Here is a 15,767-nt window from a genome sequence, read left to right as displayed (position 1 = left end):
CCAAAAACCTCCCCTGGACTGACACTCCTGCCAACTGAACAATATGGTTGCAATGCTAACATGGCAAAACAACCACCAGCAGCAAGTTTGGGAATATTACTTCTCATTCTCTTCACTGCCAAAGGCTTTACCCTATAAAACTGACACATTCCTGTTGTTCTCGTTTGCTAATGCTGCCGGAATGCAAAACACCAGAGATGGATTGGCTTTCATAAAAGGGGGTTTATTTGGTTACACAGTTACAGTCTTAAGGCCATAAAGTGTCCAAGGTAACACATCAACAATCGGGTACCTTCACTGCAGGATGGCCAATGGCATCTGGAAAACCTCTGTTAAGTGGGCACGTGGCTGGCATCTGTTCCAAAGTTCTGGTTTCAAAATCGCTTTCTCCCAGGACGTTCCTCTCTAGGCTGCAGTTCCTCAATGTCACTCTTAGTTGGCACTTGGGATATCTGTCCTCTCTGAGCTTCTCCAGAGCAAGAGTCTGCTTTCAACGGTCGTCTTCAAACCGTCTCTCATCTGCAGCTCCTGTGCTTTCTTCAAAGGGTCCTTCTCGGCTGTAGCTCCTCTTCAAAAGGTCACTCACAGCTGCACTGAGTTCCCTCTGTTTGTCAGCTCATTTACATGGCTCCACGGATCAAGGCCCACCCGGAATGGGTGGGGCCACGCCTTTATGGCAATATCTCATCAGAGTTATCACCTGCAGTTGGGTGGGGTGCATCTCCATGCAAACAACCAAATCCAAACATTCCAACTTAATCCCCACTAATATGTCTGCCCCACAAGACTGCATCAAAGAACACGGCTTTTTCTGGGGGACATAATACATTCAAACCAGCATACCTGTGTATATTCTTTGGCGTGGGACAAGGTCAACAAGTCCAGATGTGTACTTGGATACTCTGTGTTCTATGGCTCAGGATGGCTAACTGCTAAAATAGTACTATTGACTGGCTCCAGTCTGCATGGAGCACACAAAAGGATATAAAGACATGGGGGTGGCTGCCCACAGGGTTTTGTAATGTAACCATCCATTTACAGGATGGTAGCTACTTTCAACAGCAAGATGTAAGCAATAAATATGGGGCCAACCCCTCCACCAAGGGGTGGCTCTGGACCTGCGGGCAGAATGGCTGGCCCTACCTGCCCTATAACTGGACTGGACAATGCAAATGAGGGCAACCCTATGTGCTTCCTACAATTTATGACACTACCACAAAAGCCCAGTAAATGGGAAATGGTAAAAACTAGATATAGAATAAAGTGGACCACCTGGTGGTTTTATCCACTGGCGGTACCTGTCCCAGGAAGTGCTGCCACAGTAACTTAAAAACATGTAGCCACTTTAGTTAACCACAATGCACACACCCTTAATGAAACAAAGCTATATCTTTACTCAATGAAGAAGCTACTCAGCTTAGAAAAGTACTCTTACAAAATAGAATGACACTAGATATTCTCACTGCCACTCAAGGTGGTACTTGTCCTTTAATTAATATCCAACATTGTGTATATATAACAGATAATTCAAAAAATGTCACACATGCCTTATATGCAAAATCACACACAAAGTACTGAGCATTTATCTCATGATTCTCTGTTGTTAAAATGGCTTCTCTAACCTGGCCATGGCACCACTTACTGATAGAAGTAGTCTCTATATGTGCCAGTTTGCTTATGCTTTGTTGCTTACTACATTGCTGCTGTGGGTTATGGATGCAATGTCCGCCCTATAGTCAATGCAAACTGCTACACAGGGGTGGATTCTGGGAGCCCAAAGCCCAGGCCTCTCCCTGACACTCTGTGAAATCCAAAAGCACATAGTAGCCTGTGTGACCTAGGTCAGCTAACGTTTAAGGTAACCTCCCTAAGGAGGGAGGGATGTGCAGATGGTCAACGTAAGCTAGGCACCAGACTTTCTGTGAAGAATGTCCGCCCATGCCTTACTCTTCTCTGGAGCCCTACAGGTGTTGTGTGACACACTGAGGATAGTTAACCTTTCCCCCATGTCACAAAGCCCCTCCCTTCCATTTATCTATGTCTCATGCTCTTTGGAATGTCTTTGTTTTGGGCCTCTACAACTGGTCTTGCTAATTCTTGCCTAATGGCAGAGTACTTTCACACTGAGCTCTAAACTAGCTGCCATCCTAGCAGCTTGATGTACATCCCGCTTCATTCATGTAAGTTCCCATAATAAAGTTTATGTTGTACTCAGTTCCTGGTGCATTCTTTGGCCTTCCTGCCAAACCAGCCCACGTGGGCCAGAATGCATGCTATGCTGTTTCAGAGTACATGAAAAAATGGAGAGTCAGTCCTTTCTATGATGGCAGTGTAAACCAAGAGTTACAACTATACAAGGAGAACCCAAAGAAACTACAAACCATTATCAACGTTGTACTATTTTTAAAATAAGGAAATATTATTTTTAAAAGATAATATATCTATGTATCTTATATGTCAAGTGTGTGCTGTGTGTTGTACATGATTGTTTCTGTAAAATTTAAATCTCCTCTTCCTTTGTTGGTTGTTTTAATTCTCCAAAGCCTTGGCTACCTGAGCTGGTAAAATCACTGAACATTAAATCTTTATGGTTGTTAATTTTATATATTTGGGTTGGGGACATCAAAACTAGCCAGAGACCTCAGAAATGTCCCTTTTTTCATTTGTGATTTTCATTATTCGTATTCTCTCTTTTTTCTTTGTTAGTCCAGCTAAAAGTTTGTCAATTTTATTGACCTTTTCAAAAAACCAAATTCTGTATTTTTTTACATTATATTGCTTTTTTAAAAAATTCTATTTCATTTTTCTCTAATCTTTTTCCTTCCTTCTATTGCTTTGTGTTTAACTTGCTCTTTTTTCTAGTTCTTTCAGTTTTGAGGCTAGGTGCCCAATTTGAAGTCTTTCTTCCATTTTATTGTAAGGATTTAGAGCAATAAATTTGCCTCTCAGCACTGTTTCACTGAATGTCATACCTTTTGGTATGTTCTATTTTCTTTTGTATCTGCTTCAAGATATTTCCTAATTTCCCTTGCGATTTCCTCTTTAACAGAATGGTTGTTTAAGAGTATGTTGCTTAATGCCCACATATTTATGAGTTTTCTTTCTCGGTTATTAATTTCTAGCTTCCTTCTGTTGTGGACAAAGTAACATACATTGTGTGATTTCAATATTTTTTAATTTATTGAGATTTGTTTTTTAACCTAACATACTGTCTATCCTGGAGAATGATCCATGTACACTAAAGAAATGTATTCTGTTGTTGGGTATAGTGTTCTATAAATGTTAAGACTAGTTCATAGAGCATAACATCGCAGTCTTCTATTTTATTATTGATCTGTTGTCTACATGTTCCATGTATGGCTGAAATTGGTATATTGAAGTCTCCTATTAATATAGAATCATCAATTCCTCCCTTCAAATCTATCAGTATTTGTTTCATATATTTGGGAGATCTTCTGTTAGATACATAGATATTTAGAATTGTTATGTCTTCTGGTTAAATTGACTCCTTTATCAGTTCATAATGACCATCTTTGTTCAACATAACTATTTCTGACTTAAAGTTTACTACATCTGCAGTTAGTATAGCTACCGTAGCTCTCTCTTAGTTACTACTTGCATGCTGTGTTTCCTATCCATCCTTTCACTTTCAGCATACTTGCATCTTTGTATCTGAGTCTCTTACAGAGAGCATATAGTGTGGTCATGCTTTCACAGACACTCTACCAATCTCTGTCTTTTAACTGTAATCCATTCACAGAGTCAATACAGATAATGCAGGACTTTCTTTTTCCATTTTGCTATTTAGCCTTTATAAGTCTTATGATTTGGTGTCCCACTAGCTGGCTTACTAAGTGAGGTGATTGGAGAAGGGTCAACCAAAACACCATGAGATCATTTGTTCTATAAGAACTACCTGAAACAGCTCCACCACCTTGTTGACCCTCAAAAGTGTTTCAAATTTTTACTCAAATGTCAAGATAGCAGATACTAGAATATGTTTAATTCTATGATGGATTAGATTGACAGGGAGCAGTATAAGACAACTCTCATGAAACATGTAAGATTATAGATTAAAGAACTACAGCATACCCCAAACAGAATACATCCTAATATACCTACTCCAAGATACTGATCAGATTGTCCAATGTCAAAGACAAAGGCAATTCCAAAAGCAGCAAGAGAAAAGCAATCAATCACATACAAGGAAAGCTAAATAAGTCTATGTACAGATTCCTCCACAGAAAGTATGGAGGCAAGAAGGCACTGGTATGAAATATTCAAGATACTGAAAGAGAAAACCTGCCAACCAAGAATTCTACATCAGACAAAATTGTCCTTCAAAAACACAGGAGAGATTAAAATATTATCAGACAGACACTGAAAGAGTTTATGAATAACAGACCGGCACTAAAAAAATACTAAAGGAAGTGCTACAGGCTGATAGGAAACGAAGAAAGAGGTTTTGAGAAGAGTGTAGAAATGAAGACTACAAAGAAGGGTAAAAGGAGAGAAAAAATAAGATACGAAATATAAAATCCAAAAGACATAACAATAGAAGAAAGTACTGTCCTTAAAATAATAACACTATTTATTAATGGATTAAACTCCCCAATAAAAAGACATACATTGCCAGACTTGGGAGGGGCAAGATGGCAGCACACAGATGAGTGGAATTAAGTCAGTCCTCTGGAACAACTAATAAACAAGGAACAACTAGTAAAAAATTTGGAGTAACTGCTAGGGGAAAACCATGACTGTCCACACATCATACACCAACCTGAATTAGGAGGAATGCCTGAGATTGCAGCATAGAATCTGTAAATAAAAGCTGCAGAACCATGCCGAGCCCCTTTCCACAGGGCAGGCTGAGCTGCAAAACCTCACTGTGGTAGAAACTAGCAGCACTCTCCAAGTGAGCAAATATAGGTCAGCCTAGCTCCAAAAGGGGTTTTAATTAACAGATGTGGGCTGCTGAATACAAGCTACAAACCCCCAACAAGTAGACAGAGGTTTTTAGTGATGACTGACCTTAAAGAGCCAGAGGACTCCTCTTGTCCTAGGATGGGGAGCTCAGAACACTGGGTGTTACCTCTGTCCAAGGTGTGAAACTGGGGGGCCATGTACTGGCTCCAAAAGGGGCTGTCTGTTTTTCTCTCTCTCAACCTGAGGGGCTCAGAAGAGAGAGCCACAGCCGTTTTCAGTTCCCAGGGCTCTGACGCAGATGGGTGGAGATAACAGAGTCAGAGAGACTACTCAAATACAGATAATAATCCCTTACAGGGTATATCTTCCCTAAGAATAAGAAAGGGGCCCAGCTTTCCATTCAGAACCAGACTCCAGCGCCTGGGGGAAAACAGCCGAAAAGAAACTAAGAAGACCACACCACCTTACACCAGTCAGGAGTGACAGGCTGACAGGTGCCACCTGATGGGCAGGTTAGGAAAAGCACAACTGGAAACCTCAAAGGAAAGTCTGTCATTGCTCAAAGATACCCACTGAATATAACCCCATTCTGAGACCTGAACCTGTTCTGGTCTGAGCAAATCTGACTGGGGTAACCAAGGAAACCAGATGTCTAGACAACAGAAAACTCCAACCTATGCTGGGAAAAATGAAGATATGGCCCAGTCAAAGGAACAAACTTACACCTCAATCAAGAAAACATAACAAACATAAATATTTATGCACCAAGCCAAGAGCCCAAAAATACATGAGGGAAACACTGAGAACACTGAAAGGAGAGGTAGATACCTCTACAATAATAGCTGGAGATTTCACTGCTTTCATCAATAGATACAATATCTAGACAGAGGATCAATAAGAAAATGGAGATGTTGAACTGGACAATAAATGAACTATATTTGACAGGCATTTATAGAAAAACTATACCCCACAACAGCAGGATACATATTTTTCTCAAATGCCCATGTAACCTTCTCTATGATATACCACATATTGGGTCACAAAGCAAGCCTCAACAAATTTAAAAATACCGGTTGTGCCGGTTTGAGTGCATTGTGTCCCCCAAATGCCATTATCTTTGTGGTCTTGTGTGGGGCAAACGTTTTTGGTGCTGGTTGGATTTGCTTGGAATGTGCCCCACCCAGCTGTGGGAGATGATTCTGATGACATGTTCCCATGGAGGTGTGGCCCCGCCCATTCAGGGTGGGCCCTGATCGGTGGAGCGATATAAATGAGCTGACTCAAAGAGAGGAAAAGGAGTGCAGCTGGGAATGATGTTTTGAAGAGGAGCAAGCTTGCTAGAGAGGAACGTCCTGGGAGAAAGCCGTTTTGAGGCCGGAGCTTTGGAGCAGATGCCAGCTGCCTTCCTAGCTAACAGAGGTTTTCTGGAGGCCACTGGCCATCCTCCGGTGAGGGTACCCGATTGCTGATGTGTTACCTTGGACGCTTTGTGGCCTTAAGACTGTAATTGTGTAGTGAAATAAACCCCCATTTTATAAAAGCCTATCCATCTCTGGTGTTTTGCATTCTGCAGCATTAGCAAACTAGGACACCGGTATTATACAAAACACTTTCTTGGATCATAATGGAATGAAGTTGGAAATAAATAACAGGTAGAAGGTCATAAAATTCACAAACATATGGAAGCTAAACAACAAACTCTTAGAAAACCAGTGAGTAAAAGAAGAAGTTACAAGAGAAATTAGTAAATTTCTTCAGGCAAATGACAATGAAAACACAACATATCAAAACTTATGGGCAGCAACAAATGCAGTGCTGAAAGGGAAATTTATTGCCCTAAAAGCCTATATTAAAAGACAAGAGAGAGCAAAAACAGAGGAATTAACTGTTCACCTCGAGGAATTAGAGAAAGAACAGCATACTAACACCAAAGCAAACAGACAGAAGAAAATAACAAAGATTAGAGCAGAAATAAATGAAATTGAGAACAGAAAATCAATAGAAAGAATCAACAAAACCAGAACATGGTTCTTTGACAAACTTAAAAAGCGGATGCAAATACAATCAGAAACGGGAAAGGATACGTAACTAACTACTGACCGTGCAGAAATAAAGGAGATAATGAGAAGATACAATGAGCAATTATATGCAAATAAACTAAATACCTTAGTTGAAATGGACAACTTCCTAGAAAATCATAAACAACCAGCACTGACTCAAGAAGAAACAGACAAGCTCAACAAACCAATCCCAAGTATAGAGATTGAATCAGTTATCAAAAAGCTCCCAAAAAAGAAAAGCCCAGGACCAGACAGCATCACAGGTGAATTCTACCAAGCATTCAAGAAAGAATTAGTACAAATCCTGCTCAAATTCTTCAAAAAAACTGAAGAGCATAGATGAAAAACCGTCAATCAGCATAGTACTCAATGGTGAGAGACTGAAAGCCTTTCCCTTAAGATTGGGAATGAGACAAGGATGCCCACTGTCACCATTATTATTCAACATTGTGCTAGAAGTTCTAGCCAGAGCAAACTGGCAAGACAAATAAAAGGCATCCAAATTGGAAAGGAAGAAATAAAACTGTCATTATTTGCAGATGATATGATCATCCATTTGGAAAATCCTGAGAAAACAGTGATAAAGCTACTTGAGCTAATAAACAAATTCAGCAAAGTGGAGGTATACATGATTAACGTGAAAAAGTCAGTAATGTTCCCATACACAAGAAATGACCTAATGGAAGAGACACACAAGAAAAAAATTCCATTCACAATTAAAAAACTGAAGTACCTAGGAACAAACTTAACCAAGGATATAACAGACCACTACACAAAAACTTACATAACTTTACTTAAATAAATCAAAGGGGATCTAAAGAGGTGGAAAGATATTCTGTGTTCACGGATAGGAAGGATAAACATCATTAAGATGTCAATCTGATCTACAAATTCTATGTAATTCCAATAACATAACTTGCAGACTTGGAAAAGCTAGACACCAAATTTATTTGGAAGAGAAAGGAGGCTCAAATTCCTACAAAATTCTAAAAAAGAATGAAATGGGAGGACTTGCACTTCCTGACTTTAAATCCTACTTATATATAGCCACAGAGTTCAAAACAGCATGGTCCTGGCACAAAGATAGACATAATGATCGATGGAATTGAATCAAGAGTTTGGAAATAGACCCACAGATCTATGGCCAACAGACTCTTGATAAGGCCCCCTAATCCACTGAGCTGGAACAGAACAATCACTTCAACAAATAGGGCTCAGATAACTGGATATCCATAACCAAAAGAATGAAAGAGGACCCCTACATCACACACTATACAAAAAGACATCATATGGATCAAAGACATCAATATAAGAGACAGTACCACAAAACTCATAGATAATAATGTAGGGAAACATCTTCAAGACCTTGTAATAGGAGGTAGCTTCTTAGACCGTAACTCAAAGCCCGAGCAATGAAAGAATAAAACAGATGAATGGGAACTCCTCAAAATTAAAAACTTCTGCACCTCAAAGGAATTTATCAAAAAGGTGAAAAGGCAGCCAACTCAAAGAGAGAAAATATTTGTAAACCATGTATCTGATAAAAGAATGATATCCTGCATATATAAAGAAATCCTACAAAGCAATGACAGTAGTACAAACAGCCCAATTATAAAATGGGCAATAGATATGAAAAGACATTTTTTTCCAAAGAGGAAAAACAAATGGCTAAAAAACACATGAAAAAAATGTTCATATTACTAGCTATTAGGGAAATACAAATCAGAATCACTGTGAGATATCATCTCACACCAATAAGAATGGCTGCTATTAAACAAACAGGAAACTACAAATGCTGGAGAGGATGTGGAGAAACTGGAACTCTTATTTATTGCTGGTGGGAATGTATAAAGATACAGTTGCTGTGGGAGACAGTCTGGTGATTCCTCAGAAAACTAGATATCAATTTACCCTACATTTTGGCAATTCTACTTCTTGGTATATACTCAGGATATCTGAAAGCAGTGACACACACATTTGCACACTGATGTTCATAGCAGCATTATTCAGTTGCCAAGAGATGGAAATCATCCAAGTACTTCAACAGATGAGCGGATAACCAAAATATGGCATTTACATACAATGTAATACTATGGAGCAGTAAGAAAGAATAAAGTCCTGAAATACATGACAACATGGATGAACCCTGAAGACATAATGCTGCGTGAAATAAGCCAGACACAAAAGGAGAGATATTGTATGTTACCACGAATGTGAACTCCCTGAACAACGTAAAATCAGTGTCTTATAATGTAGAATATAGGGATCCTAGAGATACACAGAGGCTACTGAAGGGGGAATGAAAATTTCATATTTACTGACATGATAATGAGGGTGAACTTAAAGATATGGGAATTGACAGAGGTGATGATGGCTCGTTAATGGGATTATAAGTATCAGTGCTGCACTGAAGGCAAACATAATCGAAAATGGTTGTTCAAAGGCATGTAACCCACTGAGTAGAACTACAAACACAAATAAGTGTTTGCATGACATACCTCTAAGGTTATGACACTGGTATAAAGTGTTAACAGAGTGGTATGTGGAAAAACTACCCATTACATATTACAGACTATATGTAATAGGAATACCTTACCAGCACTACACTAATATATGGATGAATAATTAGCAGCTGATAAGAGCTCTGGGATGTTTCATGTTATAACAATTGTTTAAAACTAAGTGAAGATTGTACAACTAAGTGAAGGTAATGTGAGCCACTGTTTATCTTGGACGCAACACATGCGATGAGAAATATAGAACTCCCTACTTAATAAGTCAAGCCCTCGATCTTGAGGCTGGCTCTTGTAATACTTAGAGCTGTAAATAGGAGGCTAAGTCTTCCTATAATTATGCCTAAAAAGCAACTCCAGAGAACCTCTTTTGTTGCTCAGATAAATTCATTAATCTCCCCGCTATGTGGGACTCCCAGGGGAATGAATCTCCTTTGTGACATGGGACGTGACTTCCAGGAATGAGCCTGGCCCTGGCATCAAGGGATTGAAAATGACTTCTTGACCAAAAGGGGAAAAGGGTAACAAAATAAGGTTATAGTGGCTAAAAGATTTCAAATAGAGTTGAGAGGCTATCCTGCAGGATACCCTCAGACAAGCTCCAGCTAGATATCCCAAATGGCCACAGTATGCTAAGCCCATTATAACCAACAACAGTCCTGAAATATGTAGGTCCCTATCTGAGTCTCTATAAAAGTTTCACTCATTAAGTTTATCAGGAACTTAAATCCACCACCAGAGTGTTTCTATGCCAGACAAGTCCTAAAACCCAGAGGGAACAGCCTCTTTAAGAAAAATCACCTGAAAGCAGTGACAAGAACAGATACTTTTACACTGATGTTCATAGCAGCATTGTTCACAACTGCCAAGACATGGAAGCAACCTAAATGTCCTATATCAGATGAGTGGATAAATGAACTGTGATACATACATATGATGGAATACTATGCAGCAATGAGAAGGACTGAGGTTGTGAAGTATATGACAACATGGATGAACCTTGAGGACATAGTGTTGAGTGAAATAAGTCAGATACAAAAGGAGAAACATTGTATGATACTACTAACATGAACTCTATGAAAAACATAAGAAAAAGCATCTTATATTGCAGAGTATAGGGGACATAAAAATAGACAGCAACTACTGAAGGGACAACACTAATCTAAAAGAAAAGATAAGATATTGAGGGTAATCTTAATGATACGGGAATGCTCAAGAATGACTATGGTTCATTAATTTTCTTGGGGTATGGTAGGAGAATACTGTAAACACTGTAGTTATTTAGAATATTTGTTTTTCTTATTCTTTTGGTTTTCTTTTGTTTGAAATGTTTTTAATTTTCTGATAAAGTTAAAACAAACAAACAACAACAACAAAAACAGATGCAGCCCCCTTCCCAATAATGTTGACTACTCTTTTCAATATGAAACAAGTTACGGTGGTCGCTGCTAGACTCCCTAATCGAGAAAGTGATTACATGAGAGGAAGAGTTAGCAACAGGAGAGACAGGATTTAACAAAGGATTATAAATACTGATTCTTTACATAAAAATTTTTTTAGACAGCTAGAGTATTGGAATATTAGAAGGAAATAACTGAAATGGTAGAACTGAAACCCATAACATTCTTTGAAATATGCTCTACAGTTACTTGTTCAATGGTACTTTGAAAGTTATCACTTTTCTGTATATATATTATATTTCACAATAAGGAAAGAACTGAAGCTGTGGAACTGTAACCCCTAACATTCTTTAAAATTACCTATATAACTACTTGCCAAATTGAACTTTGAAAAGTTATCACCATTCTGTATATATGTTGTATTTCACAAAAAGTAACTGAAAATTGTGAAACTGTAAACCTTACCATTCCTTGAGTTCTGCTCTCTACTTGTTAAAATGTACTTTGAAAGTTATCATCATTATGTATATGTTAAATTCACAATAAAAAATATATTAAAAAAAGAATAAGCATCAATCCTTTTTAAACTCTTCCAGAAAACAGAAGATAAAGACTATTTCCTAATTCTAACAGTACAGCATTCTGATTTTATGAATGCCGAACAAAGGCATCAAAACTACAATTATTCCTCATGAATACAGATGCCAAAATCCTCAATAAAATACTATCAAACCAACTCCAGAAGAATGTTAATAGGACTACATACACGTCGGGACCAAGCAGGACTTAACTTAAGAAGGCAGAGGATGTGTCAACACATAGAAATCAACCAATGTAATATCTGTATTAATACATGGAAGAAAATACAGAGAAAACCTGAAAGTTTTCCTCCTAAGATCAGGAAAAAAAAAAAAAAAAAACCAAGGTTACTTGCTTTCATTTCCTTCTTTTAAACATTTTACTGGATATTCTTTGGAGCAATTTGGATATAAAAAGAAAAAGGCATGCAAATTGGAAAGAAAATTATCTCTATTGTTAGATGACATGATTTTATAGAGAGATCCTACAGAACACAGACACACATATTCACACCTACACTCATGCAGACACACACCCTATAAGAGCTAATAAATGAAAGCAGTAAAACTGCAGGGTGCAAGACTAACATGCATAATCAGTTGTATTTATGCATGCAAATTATGAAGAATCCAAAAAGAAAATTAAGAAAAAAATTTAGTGGGATCAAAAGGATTAAAACTCTTAAGGAATAAATTTTACCAAGGCATGCAAAAGTTGCATTCTGACATCTATAAAATATTGCTGAAAGAAAGAGGACCTAAATAAATGGAAAGACACCCCCTTTCATGGAGTGGGAGATTTAATACACTTCAGGTGGCAAAAGATATTCAAATAATTATATACAAATGTTCATAGCAGCCCAATTCACAATATCCAACAGGTGAAAATGAACCAAATATCTGTTCACTAATGAATGAATACCCAAAATGTTATATCCATATATTGGAATACTGTTCAAACATAAGAAGGAGTGAAGTAATGGTACAAGCTATAAAATGGACAAATTTCAAAAACCTGGTAAGTGAAAGAAGCAAGATAAAAAGGATCATGTTTTTTTAAAGATTCCATTTACATGAAATATCAATATGTAAATCAAAAGAGATAGAAAAGATTAATGGGTGATAGGGATTCAAGGGAGCAGGGGATAGGGAATGGCTCCTTTTGTGGGTATGAGCTTTCCTTTGAGGTGATGAAAATGCTGTGGAAATAGATAAAGCTGATGCATAACACTGTGTATATACTAAACACTGATTATACCTTTAAAATGGTTAAATTTATTATGTGAATTTCACATCAATAAAAATATGTGCACATAAGCCTAAGAACAGTAATTGCTTATTTATTCATTCAAAGAAATCTAATTTTCTCTGAATATAAAACATATACATTTTAAGGTTTATATATAAACACCAATAGTTGTAAACCTTAATAAACACTTAATTACCCATTTCTTTTTCTGGCAAAAATGACACCAAATTCAGACAAAAATAAAATTAAATGACAAAATAAAAAGAAACACTTGAATCCTTCTCAAGTACCCAATTCAACTGGGAATGATATGGCAACAGAACTTTGTCCTGCACTGTTACATACTATAATTTTTATATAATTTCCCCTTATCAAACATAGGAGAGGCAGAGCAAACTTCTCCATGAAAGGGACCAGAGAAGGAGCAGACGGTACCCAGAACAGTGGTCCAGGGTGTGACCAGCTGGAGAAGGAACTCTACAGCACATAGTGGGGACTTCGATGCAGAGGAAAAGAGATTATGCCTAAAAGGATGAGGTGAGTGTGTTCGACTGGGACAGCCACCAGGAACTGGGGGCAGGAGCTGAACGATAAGCACTAGAGGGAGCAGCTTTCCATGCCCTGTGTACCCATTTCAGCAGTTCGATGGGGAGATAAACCTTCACAGGCCCATGGCCAGCAGTTCCCAAGAGGGAACTTGGGACTCAGCAGACTTGTGGTGACTGCATTTACTCTTCCTCCATGGAAGCCCATGATGTGCACAGGCGGAGGTGAGAAGAGTCAAGGGCAATGTACAGAAGTGCCAGGAGACCATCTACAACACCAGAGACTCACAGGCATGCAGGGTCAGGGTCCAGGAAGCATGAGATATGGGGTGAGACATGCAGCCCCCAACTTGAGAGTGGTCAACTCAGAGGTCTGGGAATTACCAGACTCACTGTGCCCTTAAGGAGACTCCCTGCTGAGATGCAGAGGACCCACCCACCAACCTCAGGGCTAGGAGCCCAGTTCACATGGAGAACTGGTGCACTGAATGGGTGTCCACAAGGTTTGGACTGTGCACAGGGCATAGGCAAACTTGGGGGAAAACTGGCTTGAGACTAAAAGGTGGCTCAAGAGCACCATCTGCTGGGAGGACAGGAAAGTGCACTCCCGAAGTTGTAGCTCTGCCAAATTATATATAAAAATGCTCAAATTATCCTGCAGATCTCAAAATAACCTTATCAAGATAAGCAAATGCCCTGAAGCCAACAGAAAATCACAAAGCATACGAAGATGCAAATAGATATGGATAAGCCAAAAGACCAAGTTAAAAAGCAAGAGGAGACACTGAATCTGGAACAATTAAAGAAGTACATACAAATCTCCAAAACAACTTCAATAGGCTGCCTAAGACATAAAGGACATGAAGAAGATGCTAGAAGAGCAAAAAGAAGAATCTGAAAGAGGAAATTTTTTTAAAAAAGCTCTTATGTAAATAAAGAATACTGCAGATCAAATTAAAAATATACTAAAGAAATGCAACAGCAGATTTGAAGAGACAGAAGAAAGAATAAGTGAATCAGGGGACAGAACAACTGAATGTAAATGAAAAGAAGAAATAATGGTTAAAAATATCAAAAAATTTGAAATAGATCTCAGGGAAATGAAGGACATGAATCATGCATTAATAAGACTCACTGATGTCCCAAAAGGAGAAAAGGGCTAGGAAGAGTATTTGAGGACACAGCTGGAGAAAACTTCCAACCTTTCTAAAAGACATATATTTAAAGCAAAGAAGATCAACAACCTCTAAAGAGAATAAATCAAAATAGACACACTGTGAGACATATATTCATCAGATTCTTGAATGCTGAAGTGAAGTGCTGAAAGCAGCAAAAGAGAAGTAATTAACCACATAACAAAGAAAGCACATGATACTAAGAACCGACTACTAAGCAGACACCATAGAGGCAAGAAGGCAGTGATATGACATATTTAACATTCAAAAAGAGAAAAATGGCTAGCCAAAAATTCTTTACCCAGCAAAACTCTCCTTCAAAATTGAGGGACAGGTTAAAATGTTCACAAATGCTGAGAGAATTTGTTAATAAGAGACCTGCTCTGCAAGAAATACTAAAGGAAGTTCAAAAGGCTGAGAAAGAAAAAAAAAAACAGGAGAGAGGTCTGGAGAATGAACAATTTTAGTAAGGGCAACTTAAAGGGAAAAAAAGGAGAGTGGAGGGAATAGATCTGACAAAAGATTAAGGATAGGTAACATCATCAACATACTCTGACATAAACAGCTACTGAAAACTCCTCTCCAGAGATTCAACCAAAAAAAGGACAATTCTGAATTGTTTGAAGCTCTGGAGGCAGATGTAGACCGGAAAAGGACCTTGCATGTGCCAAACTGAAGAAAGGGAAGAAATATCAGGTAGGAATCTTGCATCCCAGGTCAGCCAGTCTGCTCCCCTCCCCCTCATTCAGGCTCAGTGAGGGAAAGGCACAGGATCAGCAGATGGGAACACTTCCACCAAGGACAAAGATTTTAAAATCTCTTACAGCAATGAGACATACCCCCACTGTTTGGAGACCTGGGGGGCAGAAAGGGACATTTTGAGGTCCAGGTCAGGGAGGGACAAAGAGATTGAGAAAATGTGGACAGAGATTGTGTTTCCAACCCTGGGTCAGAAAACCCTTCCCCATCTTTAAGGGAAGCAGCAGCCAGGGGCTGTTTCCTCGCCATGGGGACAGGTGGAGTTCTGGGTCGGCTGCAGGAGTACTATGCCACAGATGTAGCCCCACATCAGGCCAGATTTTGGCTGGCAAAGTGAGGGCATAGAAATCACACAATTTCAGCTCACCTGTGTGCATGCAGCCTGGCTCAGAGGCAAACCAGACTCTGAAGAAAATTAAGTTACTGAACAGCACCAAGTACTGGAGAGTATGGAAAGTGCAAGGGAACACAAACACTTTTAAAAAGATGCTTCAGACCCTTTATTAGGACCACAGGAACAGGTCTACATGCCCTGCACAGAAACTCAACCTGGTTTTGGCTG

The 15,767-nt window shown here is 38.7% G+C and overlaps 1 protein-coding gene across 3 annotated transcripts in view; it reads right to left on the bottom strand.

The window, feature by feature from the left end:
• The window catches only part of LOC119516925 (zinc finger protein 596-like), a 141,267-nt gene that overhangs the window by 94,142 nt on the left and 31,358 nt on the right, over positions 1-15,767 (bottom strand). The window lies entirely within an intron of this gene.

Source organism: Choloepus didactylus, chromosome 20 (genome assembly GCF_015220235.1).
Source record: "Choloepus didactylus isolate mChoDid1 chromosome 20, mChoDid1.pri, whole genome shotgun sequence".
Lineage (NCBI taxonomy): Eukaryota > Metazoa > Chordata > Mammalia > Pilosa > Megalonychidae > Choloepus > Choloepus didactylus.
Note: the sequence above shows the minus strand (reverse complement) of the source record. Positions and strands in the feature narration are given on the sequence as shown.